Here is an 11,403-nt window from a genome sequence, read left to right as displayed (position 1 = left end):
CTCTTGATTTCTGTGTCTCCACTCAGGCCACAAATAACTTTCTGCCACTGTAGACCACCCATTTTCTCCACACTTAAAAGGAAGCACACTTTATCAGATGTGCACCAGTGACTCCCAATCGATAAAACTTCAGTCTAAATCAGCTGCTAATGATGTGAAGAAAATGCTTCTGCTCATGTCCTCAACTCAAGTGTGAAACCTCAAACATGACTGAACTGAAGCCTGTGTGAAACAGATAAATGGTTTAAAAGGTCCACAAAGATCAAACTCCCTTGTGTCTGATCTCAGAGGTGCCTGAACTGCTACCAGTCTCTGCACGCATGTTCCCGAGATTCAGAGGGGTGCTGATTATGGCCAAGTAATTTCACAGTGGCGGCAAATCAGTAATGAGAGTCACAAAAGAAAAAAAAAATAGAAAAGTGATGTAAGCGTTGCATTCAACCACACTTACAAGGAACAAGCATGACCTACACAAACAACTCACTGTAAAGATAAAAAAAAAAAAAAAAAAAACAGTCAAAAGACCGTATTTAGTCTGGGTTGAGCTCCATCTCCAGGGCTTGAGTACACATCACTTTCTAACACAACAGAAGAATATAAATATTTACTCTCAACAAGCCAAAGACAACAACTGCGCTCACAAGAACCTAACAATGGCATCAGGGCAGTAAACTTCTGAAACTCCCCTTGAAATATTTGCTTTTCCCATCGTGAGCAGTCACGACCAGGTTGGCACATGTCAGACTGAGGTAATATGAGGAGCCTGGAGGTGCTGGAGGGTGAGTATCATTTGTCAGTCTGGAAAAAGTGAATTCTTTACTTGATCACTTTCAGAACAGTACGAGCAGAATGTACATCATCTGACAGTCAGTCAGCAGATCAGGGGTCTCTTTTAAGACAGGTTTAGTGAGTCAGATCTGAATAACTTTGCTGTGTAAAACCCAGAGGTGGTGGTTTTCCATTGGCCCTTGTTCCCTACTTGATGTTTTTCTTGGAATTAATGTCTAAGTACTTAATAACACATTGGGTTTGTGCAAGGTAATCCCCTCAAATTGTCTATTGGCAATAAAAATTTATCACAATAAATATGCTAGAAACCTGATCTCAACCCCTAGTTGAGTTTATAAATAGAAAATCTCAGGTCAGTGATGAATTGCTGCGGAGACCAAGAAAACAACCTGCTATCACAAAATATATCAAACTGTGATATTTGTGTTCAGTCATTCAAAAATTATCTGCCTATCCTTATCTGCTACATTATCAAACACTGGGTACTTGAAGCATTTATATAAAAATGATACAAAATGCGAAGAAGGTCTATGAGCCATGTGTTTTTACATCCTCTCTTAAACTGATGAACAGGATATGATGTCACCAGCTACACAGTAAATACAGTAATTACTGTGTATGTGGTTGTCTGTGTACCACTAACAAAGGTGCAGAGAGGACTACAGTGCTGCCTACTCATGCACACATACTCACAAGCTCTATGAATACCAATGTGTGCATATTGTTATTGCATTGTGAAAATAATCAGTGTGGAAGTTAAATAAAATGTATCGACTTTGCTCATAACGAATGTCTTCATTATAAATCTGCATAGCATAAAGAATCGATTACCTGATGTCGCCTATCAGAAACAAACTGAAATGATTAACTGAAGTGTATGAGAATAATTGACACTGAAAATATAATGTTTTTTTATTATTTCTTTTGTCCCATCCAATCTTTTGGTTTCACTTCCTCCTTTGCTGTAAATAAACACTTGTTTCCTTGAGGTCTTCACTCTACAAAATGAAAGCAGATTGTTCCAAACTTATGGCAGAGCTTGATTTGTTTTTGTCCACGTCATTGCATAACTTGGAACATACTGACTTTGGTCAATAGCTGACGTCGGTTACCGGCACTGGTGAGGCTCTGAGAGACTTCAACGTGCCATGATGACAATTATGAAGTCGTTTTGGCAAGTCCAAAAATGTTCTGCATATGAAAACGTCCCCAGAAACCAGCGTAATGAGAGGGTCGCAGGATCGAATGGTTCCACTCTTCCCATCAGTCACTGGTGGTTTGTAAACAACGCTCATATCTAGAATAAATGTTTGTGCTGACTGCTCATGTCATGGGTGTAGGGATGGAAGCACAACTTTCACATGGAGAGAATCAAAAGATCTACTGTACTTCGATCTCAGCAATTAGACTTAGACATGTTGGGTTACACACAACCCGCACTGGCTGGAAAACGGAGTAACTTTCCTCTGTTTCGACAATGAAGACTTTGAAAGGCGTTTTGTGAATCAGCAGTTTGTCCCTGCCGACAAAGCTGCAAGAGCAGTCTGAAATTACCTCAGCAAACCACTCAGGAGTTACGTCTTCGCAGGGAAAACCAAGAGAAAAGTGTTTTCTTCATTTGGCAAGAGGTGTTCAACCATCACACTCACATCTCTCAACAGCTTGGAAAGTGCACAGCCAGGTACACAAACGCAGGCACACTGACCATAGATCAGATAAGTTTGTCATCTGAAGAGCCTGAGCCGCAGAAATGCAGAGCGCTGGGCTGCCGTCCACTCTGCTGTCTGCAGCTTCAGCCCCAGACTCTATAATTACGCTTCATTAAAGACGCTGTGAAAGACGGACTGAAATAAAAGTTCTGTAAGTGTGTCTGTGCTTGAATGTGTCTCGTTGTCAGAGCTGTCAGCAGCTTGTCTGCTTGTTCATTTCCTTTCACCACCACGAGCACCAAACCATACAGTTTCATTTCCTCTCAGCGCAGGTAAATCCCTTTTCCCGTAATGCGCATGTTAATATGGATCAAGTTAATCTTACATTTTTAATATCTGCCCATCAGATAAGGTGGAGGTCATTATTATTACTTCTGTATGGTTTTGATTGACATATCAGGGACGATAGTTTCAACTGTACTTCTGATTGGCTACTGGCTCCTGACCTGCCCATTATTCAAATTTACAACACACACATTGCATTTCAGTCATAGCTGTATACATGAATATGCTTTAATAAATTATGTCAACAGACTGAGACAGGTTTTACCTCATGGTGACACAGCTGTAGGCGATGTTACTCAACAAATTTAAATTAACATCATAACATCAATTTTCATCTCAATACTGCATATGAAATTAAAATGAAACAATCTCACTGCTGGTTGACTGTTGCATTTAAAGGCACAGTATGTGGGATTTCGGAGCATCTGTGGTGTGGCTGCAGATTGCGACCAGCTCCAGAGTCAGTGTTTGGTTTGTCTGCTCTGGACTACTGTACAGGGTGAATCTCCTAGACTTTTGTATTAAAAATTGTGACAGAAAAATTTCTGGGAAGAATAATTTAGCTTCAGTATGATAAAAAATATTGACTGGCGACCAGTCCAGGGTGTACCCCGCCTCTCGCCCGTAGTCAGCTGGGATAGGCTCCAGCTCCCCCGCGACCCTGACGGATAAGCGGTATAGAAAATGGATGGATGGATGATAAAAAATGAAACAGTCCACCCCAGTTGACCAAACTCTTGGATGGCAACATTTTCCCTTCATGACCAAACTCTTGGTCAACTGTTGACTCACACTGAAGGCAGGATTTGTCAGTTGATGTGTTTGATGGAAACAGCAAGAGAGAGAGAGAGAGAGAGAGAGAGCAGCCATTGTTGAATGAGATGAAGAGTGAATGAAGAGAGGGAGTGGCATTAGGTTACGCTCTGCAGCACCAATAAACCTGCCCAAACCGTGTCATAACCCTGTGGCTTCAGTGTGAACGCAGCTGAAGCGCAGGTTTCATCCTGTCCAGTTTGCCTCTCTGCTCTATGTGTGTGGGTGTGTGGAGCTCAGCCCGGCCCTCAGCCCGGCCCTCAGCCCGACCCTCAGCCCGGCCCTCAGCCCGACCCTCGGTTTATGAGCTCATGACATGACAGAGAGCAGTCATTTACTGTTGTAAACTAGATCTGCATAAACATGCTTCCTGGATCATCATGGAAGCCGACTAACCGTGTCAAAGCACTATATTCCTTAATGGAGGGGTTGGTGGTTTGACCTCTGGCTCCTCCCCTCATGTTTTTGAGAAAGACCCTGTTCCCCCGCTGCTCCTGACGGTCAGGCCAGCGGCTCAGAGTCTCATCCAGCAGTGTTTTGAACAGAGACTTGGGTAAAATACAGTTCACTGTAACCAACACGAGAAATAAAATCTACCTACTCAGAACATTCAGTTTTATTCATAATATGATGAAAGGGACTTTAAGTATCACCACAATAATATTTTTTTCTATATTTGTTTGCAACACAGCCTACTAAGCCACCATTTGCAAATAGGAAATGAACTCTCAGTTTCCCTTCAACTTTGCAAATAGACTTGACAAAACTGAGAAGTCTGTAAATATTTCCTGTATAAAAACGGAAAATTTACGATTGCAATCTTTTTCAGTGTGTTCTCTACTATGACTTTCTATAATTTATTGGCAGTTAGGATAAGGAAGCATTGCTTTTTACTCACTCAAACACCATTTCCTTTGGCATTTGGCCTAATAAACAGACATGTTTGTGCTGGGTGGACCCACATGTATATATGAAGCTGGTTGAATAACAGCAAAGCCACCTGAAAATGTGATACACATATTTCTGCCTTTATTGTGTCAAAGGAGAGCTTTATCTGAAAGCAGCAGGAGAAGATTGTTTTGCTTTTCATGGAAAAAAATGACAGCTAGAGATATAAAATGCATGTCACTATTTTAATACATGATTGTGGTTTATTGAATCGCTCTCAATAGGTTCACATTCTGGTCAAAGCTGCCGCTCCAGATTGGTTTCGTTGACCACAAATTTCCACTTACTTCCTTTGAAACCTAATCAGGTCTTCCTGTTGCACTTGGAATTCAAAGATAGGGCTTATCCCCCTGCACTGATTAGCAGCAAAAATAAAAACAAAGCTTTTCCCATTTTGCTTTTCAGGTTCCTGGCTCTCCACATCTGTCATGAAAGCAGAGCTCTGACTTCGTATGCCCTTCCACATAACTGATTGCAGTCAGCCAGGCACTCTAAGACATGAAGTCATTTTTACATCAAAACCTTGTTATTCACTTGAAAAGCCTGGAAGTGCCAAGAAGGCTCCAAACTATTACATTTGCTGTCTTAAAATACCTTTACCTACCCGTAAATGATGAAACAGCAGCAGCTGTAGACACACTGGTATGTAGAGTTTACTGTTGATTTTGGATGTGTCCTCAGAGATTGAGGAATTTAGATAAGACATCTTGCTGAATGAGCAGCAATGTAAAAGGTGTTTATCAAACATCATGGATGCTTTTATAGGTTACTGTGTTTTGCACAAAAGGGTGTTCACATGCTTTAGTTTTGCAATTATAAGTACAATGACTGTATTTAAGGCTGATGATGTTGCTGTCTGCAGACATTTATTAAATAGTATAGCCGAATACAGACAGAAAAGGAAGAAGAGAAAAGGGACAACACCCTAATTTCCCTGCATGGGAACCATAAGGTTCTGAGGAATACGATTTAGAGGTAAACCGCTGTCAAACCGTGTTGTCCTCTCTGCTTGGTGATATACCTGCATGTATGTGCCTTATAGACTGTGTTCCATAACTGATCTGGCAGCTTGGATGATGTCGGACAAATGGAAACTGGATCCATATATGACAATTATTCATAATGAAGTTTGAAAAAAAGGTATCTGACTTGTTAGCGGCTAGTTGCTAACTTTGTTCCATAAAGTGGATTTAGTGGATTTTTGCAGCTGGAAACAGGGCTGAGAGGGCTAAGAGGCTGAGCTTTACAGTTTTGTGTTGTAAAATCAAAACAATGAGCTTAAAGAGGCTAAAAATACCTGCAGATAGTGACAGCTTACACACATTCCTTTGATACATTGTTAATTTAAATAAATTGATTATTGGAGCCTTAAACTTGGAAGCAGCTTTACTTTCCAGGCTGTCTATGCTTGCTGGTGCACACTGCACATCTGTAGTCACTTGTTTAAGCTATCAAATGTATTCACAGGCCACTCAGACATTACTGGACCCATTTTCAGTCCAAATAAATGGAAAACACCACCATTTGTGGTTGCAAGTTTTTTTTTAATTTCCCCTTGACAACAGCAATATGTCAGCCACTAGTCCCTGTAAATTCTGACTTTTTTTTTTATTTTTCTAAAACAGGTATTTTCCAGCATCAGTGGAGCAGCCTGCCTCTGTAATCTCACAGTTCAGACAGGTGGCTTGCAGCTGATGGAAACCTTATTCTCACTGTCTCTTCAAACACCGACTCTCCACTTCCAGCTCGCCTGCTGTGTCAAGGTAAGGGCCCGCTGAATTATATCGAGGTGAAGTCCCAGCGGTGGCAACGGGATACGGTAGCAGGGGCACCAAATGGACCTTTTTTGAGGAACGGCGAGTTCATGAGGCGTAGAGTTTCATATCTTGTTGACAGCTCACTGGGAACATTACCATGTGAGCCATTTGAATCCCTGCACGTCTGAGGGACTTTTTCTCATTCAACTCCTTGTCCTCAACCTTCCACAGAGAGACGCTGGCAGAATTATGCGAAAGGAATCGCCAGAATTTGTGGGTTCCGCTTTCAGGCGTCGTTCATGTGGTGTGGCTGTGACAACAATGGGATAAACCCGGCAGGAATGTTTTTTTGTGGTGTGACACTGTCGATTTCCGGCTGCCGCCTGTCTCTGGCGTGCATGTGCATCCTTAAGAAGAGCATTCTGTGGTGAGCGGTAATGCAACACGTTTGGTGACAATAAAAAGGGAAAGCGTTTTGAACCTCCTACTCGATCTGAAAATATTTAAGTTGAAAATAAGAAGTCAGTCAGTCGTAGTCATAAGTGATCTGCTAACAAAAGACATTTAAATCCATGTGACTGGTTCAAACACACACAATCCCTTACCGAGTCAGAGTGATACATGTGGCACACACACTCGGAGTTGTTTTGACAGCAGGTCGATGTTAGAGTGAAGATTTAAGAGTACCTGCCTGCAGCCTGCAGGTATGCAGCAATTGAGCTCTGTGGGCCACACACATACGCCAGAAAAACCAAATCGTGTTTTTATCCACACCGAGACAGAGAGAGAGAGAGAGAGAGGAAGCGAGCGAAGTGAAAGGCAAAAATAGAAGGGCCGCTGATTTATTTTCCATGATGGCAGCTACATTGAGTTTTGGTCTGTTGTTTTTGATGGCATCATGGAAACAATATTTGCATCCTACACAGCTGTTCTGAGTTCAAATGAAAAATCTAAACAGAAGAAAAGGAAATCTGAGAAAAAAATGTGTGGATTACAACTTTTCTCATCCACTCATGACCACAATTTAGTTTTCCTGGTAGGTCGGTGGTTTAGCTTTAGCTGACCATGAATCATTGACTGCTATCGATGTTAAAGTAAGAACACCACCTCAGTAATTTATAGTCTGAAGTTAGAAAAGTTTCCTGATTTAGATGAGGAAATTATCATTGAAGTAAAAGTTAACTAATCATCTGATTCAAAACTCCCAATACTTAACATAAAAAAGACATATCCCCAAATATTTTCTAAACATTTTTAGTGAAAGCATTTTTAAATGTTCATCATTTCAAATCATGTGACTCTTACTTAAAGTCTTACTAGACTTTATAACTTCAGTCGTTTTCTGTAAAACCAGATAAACTGTGGTCCTCTTTTCTCTCTGAGGTTGCAGCACAAATATTAAACCTGATGTGAGCAAAAAGCAGATGAAGATAAATGAAAGAGACTGATCGAAAAGATGGAAATGAAGAGAAAGAGAAAAAGTAAGCCAGCAGTGAGCTCTGTTTTCCAGGGCTGACACAGATTGATGCATTCAGCAGAGGCAGATTAGCAGGCCAGCAGCTCACATTTAAGGTCAGCCCTGATTGAATCCTGGATAAGAACATGCAAGAACAATTTGTAGATGCCTTGAAATGTAGGAGCAGGGGTGTGGTCTCACTCAAAACCAACAGCTGAACAAAACATTGACTCAAAAGATGTTTTAAAAGCAGCTAAATACTGTTCTGGAACTTTCAGTCATATCATATGCTCTTCCTCTGTTTGCCCAATTGTTCAAAGTTTACTCATGACTTTGGAGTTAAGAAAACAAATCTTGTCACAAGGTCTATTTAGTAGTCATTCTGGAGCTTTTGATCATATAGCTTCTTCATCTGATCTTAGGTCAAGCATAAATGTGACCTTAATACACACACAAAATTCCAACATCTTAAGAAAATTAGATTTAAATGTTAAAAAAGACAAATGATTACGTAGGATGGCAACATTTTCCCTTCATGTCCAGCAAAAAGACAGGGAAGACCTAAAAAAATGTTTATTTTGTATAATGCTGAACAAATTTATTAAAAAATTCCTTCTGGATCCTGCTTTCTGGGTGGCTTGTGCTGTAATCTCAAACATGAGGTGATGTGGAGTGAGTCCAACACAAACCTCACTCGCAGACAATAGCTCGCCCTGGTAGGTAATGTCCTGACTTTCTGAATTCCAAACAATTTGCTAACAGAAAGGCAGCTTTCCTCCCTCAACGTAATCATTTCTTGAAGCATTTGAGAAAATACCACCAATAACCCAGAGGTAAACAACATTATAAGGGAGCTGGAGGTTGGTTTCATGAGGTTACAACCCTGCACTGTGAGGTTAAACAGAGTTCTGCTTTGCAAAACACAATTTGATGACTTGCCATAAGCAGCAAAATGGTTCACTATTGCGGTCATCCTGTTGAATGCATAGCATCCCATTATGGAGGTGAAATTACACTTAATTAATTTCAAGGGGAGGGTAGCAGAGGTTGAGGGCAGACAGCGTTCCCATGGTTCATAACAGAGTGGAAGGCTCTTTCTAATTTCACTCCCCTGGGCTGACTGAGTGAATGGAGGGGCCTGTTTTTTGAGGTGGATGTGTGGGCGAGTGTGTGGGCCTGATCTTTTGGTCATTCTGGGACGTAATATTGGCCCGGGCGGCCTCCGCAGGACCCTGCATGTGTGTCAAGTACAGAGCGCTCAGACTTAATGCTGCCTGACAGCTCATGGCTGCGACTCAGCTGCTGGCGTTTATGAAGGGAGGTCTCGGCTTACGGCGGAGGCTGGCAGGAGCGGCCGGGGTGGAGCGCCGAGGTTCACCCAATCCTGCAACGGTAGCAGAGACGCAGAGCGACCATGCTGTGAGCTCACAGGGTCTTTCCACGAGCCTCAGCTCAGTCTCGACATCCGAAGACCCTGGGTGGTGTAACATTTCACCACGTAAATAGATTACTAATATAGTATGAAATGAAATCGAGGGGGTGTTTCGATTGAAACACAGGCATTCTACGAGGTCACCTGTGTTGTTTTTTTTTTTCCAAGGTGCCAGTAAAGTCCATGGCTTCCTTCACTGGGGCGGTATTACTGTGGTGTCATATGTGCTGCCTGCAAGGTCTCCTGCACTTGCCAGTAAAAACAAGTGCTTAGAAATGCTTTCTCTGACCCCCCCATCCATCTCAAAAGGTGCTCCCACACTCACTCCAAGGTTGTTTCAGAATAAAACAATTATACACACAGCACACACACAGGTTGTCGTTCCTTCATGACCTCCCAAGCACTCACAATAGCTTCCAGCTGTCTCTTTGGGACTCTTAGGGGATATTTTCTAAACCCAAGTCACTTTAGTAATAGCTTTACAGTTGATTAGGAAGGCCTCATTCCAGAGGTGAAACATAATTGTCCCCACCTTGAGGTTCCAATAAATTTTACCATTTTACGTCTGCAATGTTGACTTGTCCAAACATTGACAAATAAAACTTCATTACAGCAAAAGTAATGGCTGATTAATGTATCGAATTAGGTTAGCTGCACTTTACACAACCCTATGTTAAATGAAAGAAGTATAGATTCAGGAGAGAAGATGAGAAGTTTCCCAGAGCATGTGCTGAAATGATTAATTAATTAGACTTTATTTGGCAAGCGAAAATTTGCTGTGGGTCGGTCACTGATCGGAGCCTCAGCTGTGGGCTGTCGGTGCACCTGTGGGCATATGCAGGTGAGGAGAGCAGTGATGAAACAGGCTTGAAGGACACATAATGTGTTTTTCTTCAGTAACCCATTTCCACATCACATATCAGGTCCATAGAGCCAGCAAAAACTACACATCACTTTTGTAAAATCACACTCCATTCACTTCCTTCATGCATTTCCCTCTAGACCTTTTTTCTTTTAGCACAGGGAACAGAAGGTATCTCAGGTCTCGTACACAGACAGGAAGTGTCCCAATTTCCTGCCACCATTACCCAAACCTGTATTTGGCTGTAATAGCTGAATTTCTGGTGCATGTGAGCCCCATCACACGATATGTAGGATGCATAGAAGAACATCTGGTGACAATCAGGGGTATCGCTCCTGACAGCATAACTGTCAGCACGCACCTCCTGCAACAAGCCATCTACTGCATGCTCTGTTATGTTACCCAGAGGCCTTTTCTTTGTTTTCCCCCCCATGCGGTTTGCAAGGAGCCTGTTTGTACAGATGACTCCCCGACTGCACGTTTCTCACAGGGGATAAAAAGGCCTCGACCTTCAGAGTGTTCACGGTCTGGCATTTTTGTGGAGCTGTGTTTGTGTGTGTTATGTGTTTAAAAAAAAAAGAAGAAAAAAAAAAACAAAGACTGACTAAAGCTGAAGGTAGCAGAAACGTGGCGGAAAGGCGAGGAAGAAGAAGACGATTGGTGGGATGGAAATATGGATCCAAACTAGAATGGTTTCAGATATTTTATGAGGAAGAAAATGCATTTAACAGGTTTGTTAGCCCTCAGGTGAGCTAACAGTAAATTTGACTGGCAGATATATTTTGCATATATATATGTGCATATATGATATTAGCTTAATTTAACAAGCGGTGGCATCAAAGTGCCGCTAATTTCCACTACAGTGTGATAATAAACCATCAGTTCAGATTCTACCTCTGATACCTGCTTGTTGAAACTGAATACAAATACAACAAATAAATGAATAAAGTCTGGTTACCTACCAGACTTTAGCAGCTGAAAAGAAACACTGTAGATGCCTTGTGCATCATTTCAAACACATTTCCCACAATCTTGCCCAACATATTTGGTAGCTTTGGAAAGTCTGGAATGTCCACTAGAATTTAAAACAACATTTTGTGGGTTTGAACCAAGTTGAACTGCACAGTATGGGTTTGTAATGACTGACACACAGGCTGATCAGTGGTTTAACAAGCTTAGCAATAAAGAAAAGTAGAATATGACATGTGAGAGTCTTGATTTAGCTAAAAACAAAACACATACTTAAAGAATTCTTTTTTTTCCCCTCAATGAGCATCTCTCTGAGCCAAGCCAATCTTTTCTCTGTGGTACGCTGCAGTAATCCCACATTTCCATGTTCAGGAAAGAGAAAA

This window comes from Scatophagus argus, chromosome 12 (genome assembly GCF_020382885.2).
Source record: "Scatophagus argus isolate fScaArg1 chromosome 12, fScaArg1.pri, whole genome shotgun sequence".
NCBI lineage: Eukaryota > Metazoa > Chordata > Actinopteri > Scatophagidae > Scatophagus > Scatophagus argus.
Note: the sequence above shows the minus strand (reverse complement) of the source record.